General features: G+C 35.8%; 1 pseudogene; it reads right to left on the bottom strand.

Annotated features, from left to right (window-relative positions):
• Nucleotides 1-919: 919 nt before the first annotated feature.
• On the bottom strand, nt 920-8,961 carry LOC118741238 (annotated as a pseudogene).
• Between the last annotated feature and the right edge of the window lie 5,007 nt (nt 8,962-13,968).

The raw sequence follows: 13,968 nt of genomic DNA, 5'->3' as shown, positions 1-13,968 counted from the left end.
GCCGAAGGCCGCCTACGCAGAAAGGTGTTCTATGCAAAAGGTGTTCGCCCCCTTTTCTTTGGCACCACAGAAAGGAGAATTCTACTGCCTGAGGGTTATAATCCCTAAGTGCGGCCGAAGGCCGCCTACGCAGAAAGGTGTTCTCTGCAAAAGGTGTTCAACCCCCTTTCTTTGGCAACACAGAAGAGAATTCTACGTAGTGAGGGTTATAATCCCTAAGTGCGGCCGAACATTTCTATCGCTTTTTTCTTAATTTCACAATATTGTTAGTTAATTTTTTTCCCCATCATTTTTTTTTTTCAAATCGCCTGATAACCAACTTGGGATAATTTCTTTTATTTAAAAATCCCACGTTTTTCGTTAGTTGGGTTATATTCCACTTGAAACTGCTCAGTTTGCCTCGGAAAATTACGTTTTTACCCCATTTTCAAACGGTTCCCTAGGGGTCTGTGGAAGGTCCCCAAGGGGGGGGGGTGGGGCTTTTCGTAAAGTGGCGACTGTCCCCTTTCGAATGAGGGGGGTTTGGGGGCCCCGCCCCCTCCCCCTCCGCCCCCCACCCCAAAAACGGTGGGCCAATAACTAAACATTTCCCATAATTTCATCCCTAGCATATTCATCCCCGAGGAAGGCAGTCGCCGAATTCACCGAAGGTTGTTTACTGGTTATATTGTGCTTGGAACGCTGGCGAGTGGAGCGCCCAAATATTTGCAAATATTTGTAAAGTAATTATGCATGAAATAAAAGTTTCCATAGACAAAACTTACCACTTCTTTTGATTTTCTTAATATTTTCCAACAGATTAATGAAATGTAGTCATTTAAAAAGAGGTTACTACTGAAATAGGGCAAAGAGAGACAAATCTGAGAGCTTTTAAATAATTTTTTTCTTTATTTGTAAAAAACTTTAAAAATAATATAAGTAAATAAATTGTTACATAAAACTTTCGGCAAATAAAATTGAATAAAAACATATTTAGTTGAAATACTATATCTATGTAAAGAGTTTCATAAATGGCATTAAATATTTGAGAAACTTAATTTCCAGCTTTTGTGGTTATTACAGAACAATAGCGCATATTGTTTCGTTGATATGCGGTTGATACCTACAATAAATAATATATTTGCCTTATTTTGGTGCTTCTCTTAAACTTGAACAGGTGCAAAACTCGAAAATTATTTCACTCAAATTTTGAAAAGTACAAGAAATGTTTCGTGGTTTTCGAAATTTTCGAGGTCATACCCTGCCTAAGGGAATACCCTTAATATGATTTTAAATTTTAATTGAATACAAAATTACTTCTTAGATACTTACAAGTTCTGCGAATCAAGGAATGTTTTCGATATACGAGTTAATTTTGTCATCATTTGTATGCTTACTTCATATTAAATTCAAGCATTTATGCACGTTTATTTTAGAACAAGTGTTGTTATTTATGTATATAAAAAAATATTACTCGCTGCATGTAAAAGTACAAAATTGCATTTGTAATATTCTTCAACATATTTTTGGTAAAAGTTTTCTGGTAGACTTATTCTAAGTAGTATCTGATTTTAATGAGGCCACTTTTGTTTTTGGACATTTCGTATATCACATCTAGTTTGCCCTACATTTTCGTATAGTATACATACGTACATATGTATATGTATCAATATTTGTTAAAAACTAACTACAATTTCTAAAAGTATCGATTAAAATTTAATGCCGATCAATGCCCATGAACACTTCAATTTAAGCCTAAAATATTAAATTTTGTTCATTATTGTTCACTGTCATTTATCTATAAATAACTAGGAGTACACTATTTAGTATGAATACATACATACAATAATTTGTACTTATGTATGTACATACATGTATACATATGAAATTCCTAACGATCATATTGGATAATAATCGATCGCCTAATTAAAAATAATTGCCGTCATTCTAATAATTGGAGTATTCTATTCAAAAAACATGTCTTAACTATGCTTATTAATCTAACGGTTTTTCTCAAATATCAATTTTTTCAACCAACTGGTCAGCTATGTATGTAGGTCAATAGTTTCACTTAAAAAACTACAAATAGAACAGTTTAATAAATCACAAAACTGTAAATTACCAACTACTACATACATACGTTTGATATGAAGTTCTTATGAAAAATGGCATAAAATAGGACGTCCATTTGGTAAGCACCCGAAAACACCATTAACTCCCTCATTACCCCTTCGTGTCAGTAGCAACATCACTTATAACCGTATTATCTATGGCAACACTTTCATTTGTCTCCGACTTTGGCATTATTATCACCGTCTTTCCATTGCCGCGCTCCAGCAGCGGCGAGCTATCCAGATTTTTGTTATTATTGGCCATTACAGCTGGAGGCGGTCGAGTCTTTAATTCTTCGCCGCTGGAGAATTTCGATGTCTGTTTGCCATTTTCCACTGTTTTGGCATAGTTTTGAGATCAACAGATCGCTGACGCGCCCATAACATTTCGATGGGATACCAGCAGAGCAGAATTAGACCAACAGCGAAGCAAATGCAGGCGAATATCTGACCAGCCATTAGAATTATCGGCAGCATCTGCAGATCGGCGGCAAGATCGAGTGTGATGCGTACCTTTTGTTCGAACCAGATGAGCGGGAAGAAAATGCGTGGAGCGTCTTCGTACAGGCTGTAAGGAAAACAGAGAAATTTTTAAATTATTATTTTATTTTTTTTTTGGGTAAACATCTTCTAATTTGAAAGAGGCATTATTTCACTGAGAATATTTGGAACGTGCAATAACACAGAACCACAAGCACCTATAAAAGTCCTTGATTTTGAACAGTTAATTAAATGCTACGAATTTGACATTCAGTTGCAATTACATATATATCGAAACAGTCACATTTACAGATGGAAATACATATCGTGTAAGAACACTTTAACCCTGCAACACAAAAGGGACTATTTTGACGTTCCTGAATCTAAATCTGGAGTTCGTTTGACCCCAACAGGTAAATTCAAGGTCAAATATAGAAAATCCGTCGTTGACAGGCTATAACAGGTACATTTAGGATTTGAATTGGTAGTCCATTTAATCTATTCAGATCACAATCAAGGACCATTCAAGGACACCAGGTTTGGATTCAGCACCCGATGAAATCTATGGGAACCTAGACTTTGTTTTAAACGGTGATTTTTTTTAATTTCGACCTTGAATTGCCCTTGATCCTGACCTGATGGGGTCAAACAGACAACGTATTTGGATTCAACGACGTCAAAACATAAGGTTCACATAGTCCCTTTTGTGATGCAGGGTTAGAGGGGTTTGTGGTACTGTGTAATTTGTTTGTGCTCAAAGAAGCTTGATGTTTGGATGCCACATGAATTAACGCAAAGAAATTAGAGCGAAACGCAACGAAATCGGACACTTTTCGAAGCGAATAATCACGGGCGATGAATAATGGACTGAATACGAGAATAAGCCACGCAAGCGATCCAGGTCAAAGGCCGATGACCTTCTACAGGCGACTTCAGAGCCTGGGCTCGAATCGTAACATCCGTTCACGGATCGAAAACCATACGAAAGAAAATTACGTGATACCGTCAGTCGTATAAGCTGAATGCGATAGAGAGTACGTTCACGTATGTCATAATCCGAAAAATGTGGGTTTACGTGACGAGTAATAGGATATCGTATGTGACGATTCGATCCCTGGATTGATGTTAAACAAGATTATGTAGAGTGTTGGGTCGGAGTGGAAGGAAATTGTCCATTATGAGCTACTACAACGTGGCGAAAAGATCAATTCCGTCCTCTACTGTGCGCAACTCGATCGTTTAAACAAAGCAATCAATAAAGACCGACCAAAATTGGCCAACAGAAAAGGAGTTGTGTTCCATCATGACCATCATGCCAGAGACCACATATGTATATTTTTGATGACTGGAACAAATTGACGGAACTTAGTTGGGAAGCTTAAATTATCTGAAAAATTCTCTTAAGGGTAAAATGGCCACTGAAAAGCGCTTGGCCAAGTTTTTCGTCGAAGTTCTTCACCGATGAAAATATGAATCTACCCGAAAATCGCAAACGGTCATAGATATTAATAAGTACTTGATTGAAATTGGTTCAGTAAATAAACTTGCTTTTAAAAATTCATCAAAAAAACTGCGGAGCCTTTTTATATGACCCAATATATTTATTCGGGATAGCATTTAAAAACGTAATCAATTTCAAAGCCGAAAGTACTTAGGCTATATTACTTTTCGAACTGGGCGAAAAAAGGCTACTCACCTTACACCCTGAATAGGTTCAACGAGCATATTGACTTGGAAGCGGGCAGCCACTTCCAAAGCAACTCCTGTGCGCGGCTCTAAAATCATATAGAACTCATGTTTATATTGCTCTGGCTGCATGCCATCTACTTGTTGTACATAATACGGATCAGCATTGTAGAAATGAGGATAAGACATGAATACAGGCGAGCCAAAACGACATGAAGAAATATTCATTACCCCCGAGGGCACACATTCGCCGCCGCAGAAGCAACTATTTTCAGGATATAGGGTGCCTGCAAGGAAAATTTTTGTAAATTACACTTAAAAATTCACGTAGACATTTCAAAAAGGCACACATACCATTGTCAACTGAACGCGCTCCACCACTGTATTTAAAGCCACGTAAGCCCTCTACCTCTGTGGTGCCCACATAGTCCAACGGCACTGTACGACACATATCGGGCGTATAGAGCGCAACGCCGCCATTCTCCTTCAAGTATGGTGGATAAAATTCGCCTGCTGAACCGTTGATGAGGCCACAAGTTGATTGAAAGAAACCCGTGTGCTGTTTGTAGTTCCATGTGTGCATTTGTCCGATTTTCCAAATGTCATCTGCGCCAGTGTAGACATTGAAGACGCCAGTTAAATCGGTGCTTCCATTTCGCTGTGAGTTAGAATAAGGATAACAGTTTTAGAGAAGAGAAAAATATCTGCTATAAGCCTGATATCTCGGCTACTTCAAGAAATTACTTCCGACATTTTCGACAACAGAAAAATTGCGTCACCCAAGAAGGTGAAAAGGAGCCAAGTCCATTTTTTGAGAGACGAAAAATCGATGTAGTTCCGTATTACCTGACATTCGGTATCAATTTAAATTTGAAAAAAAAAAGAATGGACTTGGCACCTTTTCACCTTTAGGTGGCGATTCCTTTTCTAACATATTCTATCACTTATACATATACTCACCGTATAAAACCAGCCAAATTTATCGAACGGCACTTCAACATCCTTGCCAAAAAGTGGCATGGCACGCGCCATTTCCAACATATCATCGCTGTAGCCAGTAAAAAGCATCTCGTCGACTGTACGCGCAATAGACATCTCCTGGCCGTATAATTTTAGGCCAACATCAACCAAATTACGGCGTACACTGTTCCAACGCTTTGCCTTCCCGGCAGCAGACTATGAAGGAGGCAAAATTGAAAATTGTAAATATTTTCAAATAAAAATAAATCTCTATGTAACCATGCACACTTACCAATGCTACGGCATTTAAGGTGACTATCACATCATCCAAACTGCCATTGCTTCCCTCCGCATCAAAGTAGAAATCGCTCTTTTTGCGATACGTCACTGAAGCATTCTGTGGATTCCAGTGTATATCGACTTTATCCTGTTTCTCGGTAAACCGATAGGGACCAAGTTGTTCTAAATTTGGCTTAGCACTAAGATTTTTAAAATCTTCTGGATTCGTCCAATTATAGAGGTAGATATCTAAGCTCAGAGCCATAGGCGGAGTCTTCCATTTGTCGTACGCCTGTGAGTCGGGGCGTAAAATCATTTCCTAGGGGGGGGGGGGGAAAGAACAAGAAGGATTGTCAAAGTAGAATCGAAAAATAAACTAACTAAGAAACTATTAAGGTCTAAGTTTTAGTTTAGGAGTCAATGCTCAGTGAGCACACACTTCAAGGGCACTGAATAGTCCACAAAAATTAATGCTTAAGCTAATTTAATAAGAGACAGACAGTGTCATTAGGAAGGTTTTAAAAACAGCGCCCCATCTCTGAGATTCTTCTTAGCCGCTTAAACCTTAGAGTTGAGCGCAGGGACCGCAACGGTTGTGATCTTTATAATGGTAATCAAATTTTTTTACCGTTAAAATTGGATTTCTATTCTTCCGATTGAACCGTTATTTTATGATTTTTATTTTTTCGATCAACAATAATCGTAATTTTTTGTATATCTTCGATAATATTGTAGCCGTTGTTTTTGGATTTAACTTTTAAAGCATAAAATTTTTAAAACGGTCATAAAAACGCAGTCTTTATCACAACGGTTGAAAACTATCGAAAAAATATATCCAAAATAACGAGTACACGGTGCTACCAAAAAAAAAATCCCGAACACACCAGAAACAAAACTTAGTATAGGTCGAGTTCAACATGAAAATACATAGGTTTCTTATAGTTCCTGAACCCTCATTTTTTTTTTTTTAATTAAAAAACCATTATTTTTGTACTTGATGCACTTATCTATTAGCAGGTGTTCCTCGCAAAATCAATTGGCCAGCAAAACCGGAGTTGGACTGACGAGGGCTATTTTCTGACGAAAAAATTACATCTACATTCGTCAACGTTGACAACTATAATAGGGCAAAATATACATATTGTTAGACTTATGTAGCTTGTTGGGAGTTTTCATTGGGTACGTTCAGATTTTTCGAGCAGTGAAGCTAAGGAATTCATCAATTTTTTAATCAAATTTAGGAAAATGGACGTGGCACTGCCCACTTATGCTTTATATGTGTATTCAGCGAACTCCACCGCCCCTTAAACACCGCCTTGATAATTCTTGAAATCGGACTTATCACATCATTCGTGGTCAAGTTGTCATTAGTGCTAGAGTGCATTCAGAAGCTTAGAGCCATTGCTGAGAAAAATGCCATCCAACTTACATGGGTACAGAGCACAAAGGAGTCGAAGGATATGAGGAAGCCGATAGGGCCTGAGCCCTTCCTTGCGGTAGGTCCGAACACAATAAAATAGGCGAAAATTCCACACTAAGAGAACTGCATTGGCGAAATACCATGGGTCTTCCACAAGCTAAGTGCCTACTAGGTAACTATAATGTAAAGAGATATAAGCGACTCATAAACCATCCCAAAGCTGGGCTAAGAATCTTACGGGTAACTGCAGGCTAATTTTCCACTTGTATGCATAATCTAGGGATCTGGTCTATCGATATATATATCGTCATTGCGACTCCGCCGAAGAGCCTCAGTGAACCCCTCCCTGACGCACAGCTAGCCAAATCAATCTAACAATCAAAGGCAAGTCGAACTGCATTTTAAGGTTTATCTAGAGATTCTTGTAGTTCGCCAGTGTCTGTGTACCAATGAGGAGTTCCATTGCATACAAAAGTAATTCGTTGTCGATTTTCATGAAGCTTCTTAAGGAATCTCCCAAATATTTAAATCTTATTGAAAAAGTTTTAAGCAGCTCTTTTCCTGATAACCATCTCAATATCTCTACAGTCCATATTGCAATTGGCCAAGGACTTTAAAGATACAATTGGTCGCTATAAATATGGACTGCTTACATGAACTATGAAGATAAGTTTTTTCCCTATTAATGGATTAATTAATGCGCACGTGCGCACGAGACTCTTCAACCTAAAGGTAGGTAAGTATGCAAGTCATTTAAATGGTTCATTGTATGCATTGCAATATACATATATTGTTAATCTGAAGGTTAAATCAGAATTTTATCAAATGACGTGCTGGCTTGTTTATGATAAATAACCGATCATAAACTCTTATGGATGTATATTTCATATGTATATGAACTATTACATAAGTTCATTAAATAATACTCTTTCAATGGCACAACCAACAATATTTTCAAACAAAACTACTCAAATGTACTTAAACAAATAAACAAGTTTACATGAGTTGACAACAAAAGTTTCAACTTGTACACACGTGTCTGAAAGTCTCGTGCGGCTTTCACGAATATTTATGGCTCATTTAGGTTAATAATATCAATTGGTTCGATTAAAAGGTTAGAAAAGGGGCAAATAACACCAGTCAACACGTTTTTTGGGTCTGACTTCTCCATGTTAAATTTAAGTTTCTCCTACGCTAAAAATAAGGGAAAAATTATTTTTTTGATCAAAGTTTGCTTTTGTAAAAACTAGAGCAATTTTTAAATTTTTCTGGAAAATTCACTACTTTTTATATATATATTTTTTATTTTACTTTAATTACACATTGATATTACAATAACATATTACATTGATAAACAATAACGTATAAATGTAAAATAATGTATACTCCTTTCTGTGTTACCGGAAAAGAGCGGCGGAAGTATTTTTGCGCAGAACTTCTTCCGACAAAAGCAAACTTTAAGAACTAAAAATGAAAATTCAAGTGTTTTTTTAATGTTTGGAATGAGAATCTAAGCGTGCGAACAGAAACCCAAAGAAATAAAATTTTTGTTGACCGGTGTAATCAATAAAATTATTAGACTAAAATAAATTAGTAATTTGAATTTGTTGCTAACGGAGCAATTGACCGCAAATTGTAAGTAATAAGTACTACGTATTTATGTACGTACTTCATACGTGCATATGTCCATAAAAAATCACTTAAATGTGTATATTAATCAGTACACAATTTCCTACTTCTCACCTTCTCCACAATACTATTGAATATCTGCTCCCAAAACATGCCACACAAAACACCGAAAATACCCAAGCAAAAGCCGGCAATGGCAATAATCACTTTCCGATTGCTGTGCTGCCATCGTTTCAGACTGTTTCCCTTTTTCGGCATTTTTTTTTTTTTTAATTTATTTGAGCGTTAAACTGAATAAAAATTGTAAGAAATTAAAATCCGTAACAACGGTTGGCAGTTGAATGCTGGCGATTAAATGCTACGCCCAAGGTACATTGAACAGGTAGTATCAGTAGAGCAGCTGATTTGATTTATTTTCAAATTATTTGGTCTCGAAAATGTCAAATATTTTTAATTTTTTCTCACAAAAATTCTGAATTGTTAAAATCCATTTGCATGTGAAACCTTTTTCCATACAAAACAAGCGATTGAATAGCAGCTTTTGGAACGTTCGCCCAACTCAGCAGCACAACCGCTGATTACTGGCCCTTGTAAAGGATGGATCAATGCTTCGAGAAGCAAACAAATTTACTAGGAAAGAAAGTTGCAACAATTTTTATTTTTTCCAATTTCAATTTTTTATTTTTTATAATTTTTTGTATTTCACATGGCAAGCTTTGATTTAGAAGAAAAAATTCAGAACAGTTTTTGACACTTTCGATACCAGAAGCAACAACAAAATACACGCAAATGTTGTTTTTGCTCTACTGATACTACCTGTTTAATGTGCCTTGGCTACGCCAGATTTTATTCAAGTCTCGATCAACGACAGCCTTTGCTCTCATTTATTGAAGAAAAATCTGCAATAAAACAAAGAAGAAAAGTGTCAGTCATTCAATCAATTAAATCAAACTTGGCTTTCATATCCATATGTATATAAGTATGTATGTGTATGCACAAGTAATTTTGTTAGATTTATAAGTAAAGAAAAAATTATGCGCCATAAGCACTGCGACCTCTAAAGTGATCTTTTGTGCGTGGCCCCCGCCCTATATAGGAAGGCTTTTAATGTAGCCTAGTACTTCCAAGGGCGTTTTGTTCCAAATTTCAAATGAATTAAGTGTAGCACCACATAAGTGAGCCAGTCTGCGCCTAGCACAAGAGCGTCACATTCACAGAGAATGTGTTCTGGCGTTTCTTCGTTCAGCTCACAAAAGCGACAGACGTTTGTTTCTGAGAGATTAATTTTACCGAAGTGATAGCGTAGGGAGCAGTGTCCCGTGTAGTACCCAGTGAGTGTTTTGAGATCCTCTCTGTTTAAATTGAGTAGTTTTATTGAAACTTCTTTTGAAGGGCAGCTAAATCGTTGGCTTGTCTCTGCCCTGCCCGTGGTCCCCTTTATGTGCTTCGCTGAGCCCATAAAAGGGTTCCGGACCATAAAATACTGCGGTGGCTCCCTGTTTCGCTAGGCAGTGGGCCTCCTGGTTGCCATCATGTCCCTCATGTTCCTCAAGAACCGATACCCTTCCTAATAAAACTGTATTCTTGGCACCAAGAGCATTTAGGATATTGTGGCAATCATATACCAGCTGAGAACTTATTTTGTGGAACTTCATGGCCAGTAGGGCTGCGTGACTCTCCGACATAATACAGATGATGTGCCACTTTTAAGACATTCTCTGCCAAAAATTTCTATTGCATGAATCTCCGCCGAAAAAAATCTTTGTGCTAAGGGTAGACAACTTTGACAAATAACGAACTAGGCACACATGTTGTTAAATATTCAATTTACGAGTAAATACCTCCGTAAACCAATAATAAATTATTTCATATTTCCCGATTTCAGTAGTAATGTAAGTATGTATGGAAGCACATATGTGTGTATTTTCCACTCAATTAGCAAATCTTGGAGATTAACATAATTTGATAACAATTCGGAGTGGTATGTCACCTTTGGTGAAAATGATAAGCGTTTATTGAACTAAACAAATTTAAAAATGATATGTATAAATTTAGTGAAGAGTGAATGACGGCAGAAACCAATGAAAACAAATGAAAGATAAGAACAAAAGGTACAAATGTAATTATGCCGGCTGGGAATATTATCTAACAGGTGTGTGTGATAGCCCCTACGTTATTCATTTATATAATATTTGAAATATTCAATTTAATGCAGTTCCAACCCTAATAAAATATAACATTCAAAGTGACAGATCGTTGACTTTGCTAATAACTTTCTTGGGACCATTATTTAAAAATTATTTGCCTATTGTAAAATTATTAAATTTCTAACTAGTAAAAGCTAATCAAATTTAAATATGTCATGTTCGTTTTTTCTTTATTACGGCATCATTGATGGCAAGTCGCAGACGCGACGAAAGTCAACGCATAAATACATGTGTATGTATGTATGGGAACAATAGCCGGCTGCCGGTAGTTACAGAGTGTCGCGCTTTTCCCAAACGATGCCACTCACACAAACTTCCAAAAACACATAAAATTCAGAGTGTCTCTTCCTTGATAGCCTCTTTTTTCTGACTTTGTGGACTGGTAACTTCAACACGCTTTGACTATTTTTTTAGTTTTTTTCACAATGCAAAGAACTTTTTCCGAAAATAAGGAGTTGTCCAGGCTTTTCTCTACTTTTTAAAATTGACAACTTTTCACCTTGAGAAACCTGTCATTTTCAGCAGGGTTTATACTACAGACAATACTATACAATTACATACTATACGATACATCCCACTAAACAATTTTTGTTGCCGGCAATAAGAAAACGCCCTCGGAAACATATTTATTGCCGGTAATATTGCCATCGTATCGATTTCCTATTACCAGTCGCTGTAAAACGTCCGCCGTAGGCAACTCGCCTGGGTGAGTCGTTTTCTTATCGCTTCAGACGATATTTGGAATAATTTTATTCTTTTTAATACTTCAATTACATACAAACTAGAACGGAATTAATTCTTTATTTTGCTATTGGGCTTCTCATTTTTTCAATCCTGTCCTTGGTAAAAATTAGACGATTTTCGATAATACTGTTGATGCGAAATTTATAAGTTTGGCAATTTTTTATAACTTATTTATTCCAAAGTTGACATGAGAGAAATTATACACAGCAATAAATCGGTGAGTCACCAAATTGTTGCCATTGACGATTGTTGCCTGTTTCTCATGTTTTGCATGGTGGGATGGTACGCATGATGCTCTTTCACAGTACTAATTCGTATATTATTTATTACTTTATTCCGCGCACAATTGAATATATCAATTGACCCCATGTGCCTCTTTGCTCTTTATACCAATCTAGTAGAGTCTTTGACATTTTTTCACATCTTATTTGTTTCGCACGCTTATATGCTTTTTTTATATCTCATTTAATTTGCGCGCCGCACACACAAAGCACAGTGTGTAGTGTTAGGTGTGATAAGTGGCTTAAATAAAATAGATATTGAGTTAAGTAAAGAAATCGGAAAGCGTTTGTGTTATGATAATTAAAAAATATGCATATAAAATGTGTTTCAGGCGTGGAAATACCGCATTACAATACGACTATCTTATATGTATATAGATATGTATGTATGTAGGTAAATAAAAATAAATTTTTGTCCGTTAGTCTCGGTAAATCGGTTTGGCCGATTTTGATATGTTTCTTTTTAATTCGTTATAAAACTCAGATGGTTCTAAAAAATTATAAAATACAGAGTTGCCACCTGTTAGGAAAATTTAGTTTATAAAATTTATAAGATAAAGTAAATATACCGATATGGATACCAAACGAAAGAGGTTTAAGAGAACTTTATTCCGAAAACATATTTGAAGAAGGTTGCCACCTGCTTGAACATTTTAATTTAACTAAATTGATAAGGTTAATGAAATGTTACCATACGGGTGCCAAATTGGTTGGTCTTGGTAGGAAATTTTGGTAGGAAAAAAAATTTGTTAATGGCAACACTGATTACAATACGCATAATAAGTATGTATTACATAGGTATCAAACGAAAGGTATTTGAGAAATCTCCGATTTAGAAATATTTTTCAGTGACGTTGTCACTTAACTGAAAATATTACAATTAAATGATATATTTCAAGATTGGTACCTAAGTGTTTCAGACAACTTTTTAATATTTTTTTGTAATGTTCCAAGTATCCAAGAGCTGAATATTAGCTAAATTTAAATGAAAAAAGAACTTACAAGATATTACGGGTCTTCACACAGAGCTTGGTACTCGGTAGCTCGGTGTTCGGTAATTTTGATTTTGTAAAATTATCGGTGTGAATACCCCTGTTATCAAACGAAGTGTTCAAAGACACTTGCTCTAGAAATTTTTCGAAAGGTTTGCCACAGGCTTTATATAATAGAATTGAAATAAAAATTATTAAATGCTTAAGCAACGAAAAATATTAAAAGTAAATATTATTACACCACATTAAAAATAAAAAAAGTAAAAACAACATAATTAAAAAAAATCGTCAAAAGGTTGGCGGTGCTATGTATACAAGCTTTCGTTTTCAAAAATTCCCTCACTAATAATACTCGTATTAAATAATCTCGAAGTATGTACATACACGTTTTCCCATACAGACACATGTATTGTGCCAATTTCATCTGAATTGGGGCATTGCGCTCGAGTTGACATCGTCACAAAATACCAAGCAAGGAAATTGTATTCGAGATATTAATAACAGACTGCATATATTTCGTTACAAATTTGCATAAACGTTTAAAAATGGAGACTAGCCTATTATAGCGACTGCACATGCGGACACTTGTATCTTCTTAAAATACTGCAGCATATACATTTTTAGATACCGAAAAGTACAAATGGTAGCCGTTGGAGAAGATTGCATAAAGTGCTCTGACATGCCCACTATTCATCTTCGACTTATTCAGCCGCAATCTGCAATCGCATCCGAATATTTCTGCATTCTTTATAAATCAACATACTTTTTGAAAATACATACATAAGAGCAAATGTGTGTCAGTACTCGACTGAATTATGATTACATGCATACATATATGCAGCATATTCATTAGGGCGGGTTGATTTGTATGGATGAAAAAAAAAATAAAAATCGTATAGCAAAAACGTAATCTGCATTAAATTCTAAGAAAATTCTCTGAAGAAACCATGTGTCTAAAATCAAACCCTAATTCGCGCCTCTCGACTTGAAAATTTTTTTCCTCTTCTTTCACTAAAATTATTTTCTTTTTTTGAAATACATTATGTTTTGTTATATTATATTATAGTTTATGCAATACAGGTTTTGTTTTGAGACTAATCAAAATATTCAATTATCAAAAAACCAGTTGAACCCCAATTTGCATCTCCTCTGATTTGCGTTCTATGTAAAAAATAGTTAGAATATTTTTTTTAATGAAAA

Source organism: Rhagoletis pomonella, unplaced genomic scaffold (genome assembly GCF_013731165.1).
Source record: "Rhagoletis pomonella isolate Grant_MI unplaced genomic scaffold, Rhpom_1.0 Rhpom_scaffold_00006, whole genome shotgun sequence".
Lineage (NCBI taxonomy): Eukaryota > Metazoa > Arthropoda > Insecta > Diptera > Tephritidae > Rhagoletis > Rhagoletis pomonella.
This window is presented reverse-complemented; position numbering and strand designations above follow the sequence as displayed.